The sequence below is a fragment of the Ammospiza caudacuta genome, chromosome 5 (assembly GCF_027887145.1).
Source record: "Ammospiza caudacuta isolate bAmmCau1 chromosome 5, bAmmCau1.pri, whole genome shotgun sequence".
NCBI lineage: Eukaryota > Metazoa > Chordata > Aves > Passeriformes > Passerellidae > Ammospiza > Ammospiza caudacuta.
The window spans coordinates 71,368,747-71,371,605 of NC_080597.1; the positions used below are offsets into that span (position 1 = coordinate 71,368,747).

Sequence of the window (2,859 nt, forward strand, 5' to 3'; positions counted from 1 at the left end):
AGTCAGACAAACACTCAGCTACAGAGAAGGCTGAGGAAGAAATTTGAGGTAGTGCTCCACCACAGGTGTGCAAATCATACTGCAAAGACAAGGAAAGCTCACTGGGGAGGAAATGGCAGAAAAAAGGTACCTAACATTTCTAACATAAGTCTTTCAAAGTGTAGGGCATCTGTGTATCATGAAGGCAGCATTTGAACTTGGCTTGTTTTGCTTTTTAAAGTATCACTTGATTAGTTCTCATGGTAAGTCAGCCCCTGCAACTCCTGTCTGCCAGGACACACCTCTGGAATGCACTGTTAAAATAGGAAAGTGGTGACATCTATATGGATGTTACTGGTTAGTAAGGCTTGTGTGGCTTTTAGAAACACACTTGAAATAATATTGGGCTGTTAATTATTCTCTGATTTTGACCAGGCAATATTTATGAGCATTGTTTAGGTTGTCTATAGGATGTGTGAGTCTTTCCTATCCCAGCAGCTTTATCTGTAAAACTGAGGTGGTGTAAAAAACTCATTGTTGCTTCTAAAAAGCTTTACATTTAAGTACAGCTAATTATTGCCAAACTGGCTGATATGTGAGATATCTGATGAAAATTCTGTTGTTTCAGGAACAGTATTTGTGCCTCAGCTAATGGCACTGTGTCATCAGAGTCCCTAAGGAATTGGTCCCAAGATGTCACTAGGGAGACTGTGCTTTTTTGACAGCAGTGGCCATTTGTGGCTGTTAAAGAATCCAAAACATCTTGGACGAAAATGGTCATGCTGCCTTTTTTTGTTGCTTTGGTTTTGGTTTTTTGCTGTTGTTGGTATTTTTGTAGCTGTTCTTTCTAGCACTCCAGCAGTGCAGGGCAAATGATGTGAAGCACTGAACATCCTTACTCCCAGCGTCACTTTGCACCACATACCCAAACAACAAAGTCTTTCCAGGAAAGGTGCAGTTACAGGACTGAGCCCTGCAAATACAGACTGTGTTGTCAAACTGCATGCACTGCATTTTTCCTAAAGGAATATCTACACTTAACATCCCTTGGGGTTGAGACATTTTAGCTGTATTAACAGTCACCATCCAAACACCAAACAGATCTTGTTGGATGCTATAAAAGCACATAAAACATCTATTTTTCTTTCACTTTATTGCATATAGAAGATAAATGGTTGAGCATAAAGTATTGTACTTCTGAGTTCATTAGCTTCTATTCAACACAGGCAAGAAATCTCTCAAAGTTATTGCTAAATGATCATAGTTCTGTGTTGTCAGTGTGATCCCTGCAGGATGTGTCCATCTCAGAGAAAATGCCCATGCAGGTGCACTGGCTGCCTCAGCAGAGAGGTCAGGGATTGAATGGATGATGGAGTCTTCAGTATCTACACATCTCTGAAGGTAAATCCAGGGGGGTCACATTAATGAAAATGCTGCTGTATGTATCTTACTGCTGAATAAAAGCACCTTTTTCAGATGTTGTCAGTCTGCAGCCTGACAGAGATTTAAAACTCACATAATCTCTCTTTAAAAAGTGCATGTGTGAGTAGATTTTGAACTCCATTGTACCTTGCAATGAAATTTTATTTTTTAGAACTGAAAAGCAGGCAGGTGGCTATGAATGTGTCTGAAGCTATTTCACCAGCCTGAAATAGAAGTACTGTTGGAAAACATTTAGGAAAATAGAACATCTTAGTAGGAGATGCAGCAACTTTTCATGAATTTATTTTAGTTTGCATCAGTATTCTGAGCTACAGGGATTATTAGTAGAGAAACTCTCATTGGGAGAGGGGATTGATGGCGTTGAGGCAGCAGCCCTGTGAGTTGACAGGGATGCTAATATAGGCACAGCACAAGTTTAGAGAGCAGATCAGAGCAGCTGGGTGGGCTGATAGAGAGGATCAGGGCAGCCCAGAGGAGCAGTAAGAGGATCCAAATAAGTGGATTAGTAGCATACCAAAGCACACATTACTTTTAGTTTTCAAACTCCCATTGATTTTACTGCAAGTGCATTTACTAATGTGTGGCAGGAGAAATGGAAGAGGATCAAGGCAGAATCGAGACATGGAGAGCAAGTCCCTGTGGCAAGCTGGAAACAGAGGCTGGGCTGGGGACACAGCACAACATGCCCACATCAGGCTCAGTCAGGACTTGGAGGAGCATGGCTGCTGCCTGGGCTTCACCTCACAGCCTCAAGGAGCTGTCTGATGGTGTTAAATGCTTTTGTTCCTGCAGCTGAGGCTGCATTCGTTTTCCATCCATAGCTCCAGTGACTGCACTCTTACATCTGCCTTCAGCTGCTGTGGCTGAAGCAAACACACAAAATGGAGGAATGATTAGCAGCATGACCCTCTTGGAGCTCTCCCTAGCAGGGGCTCACTGGGCTGCTGGACCCTGAGCTGAGCTTGCTGCAATTTGTGCCTGCAGCCTCCATCAGATCTGGGAGTGCTGACTGCTGTGCTTGGGCTGGCATCACTGACAGTGACTCTGGGATGACCCAAAGCTCAAACGTGCCCTTTCTGAGGACACCAGCCTGGCTTTACATTTCATCTCTTTGGCAGAGGTGGTAGTGATGCAAAGACACATCCAGCCTAAAACTTCTAAGCACTGTTACTCTTTGTATAGCAGAAAAGTTCAAATTTCTAGGCAAAATAACAAGCCCTACTCACATTGTCCTCAGCTGCCTTGAAGGACTTGGGTTGTAAGGCAAAAATTAGTTCAGCCCATGGTTTCTCCACATTGCTGAGAAGCAGAGGATGTCCATGTGGACAGATCTCTTTTACTCTCCCACATCCTCCTTCATAAAAAAGAGCATTGTTGATACCTTTTCTTCTTCATCCTTCAACCACATCTGTTTCTTGGACACCTTTTTCTCCTCTC

The 2,859-nt window shown here is 43.1% G+C and overlaps 1 long non-coding RNA gene across 1 annotated transcript; it reads left to right on the top strand.

Annotated features, from left to right (window-relative positions):
* LOC131558394 (uncharacterized) lies at positions 1-2,242 on the top strand. The gene is made up of 3 exons (XR_009274809.1): positions 1-126; positions 1,258-1,380; positions 2,010-2,242. It is a non-coding gene; the product is annotated as an uncharacterized LOC131558394 (long non-coding RNA).
* Positions 2,243-2,859: the final 617 nt, after the last annotated feature.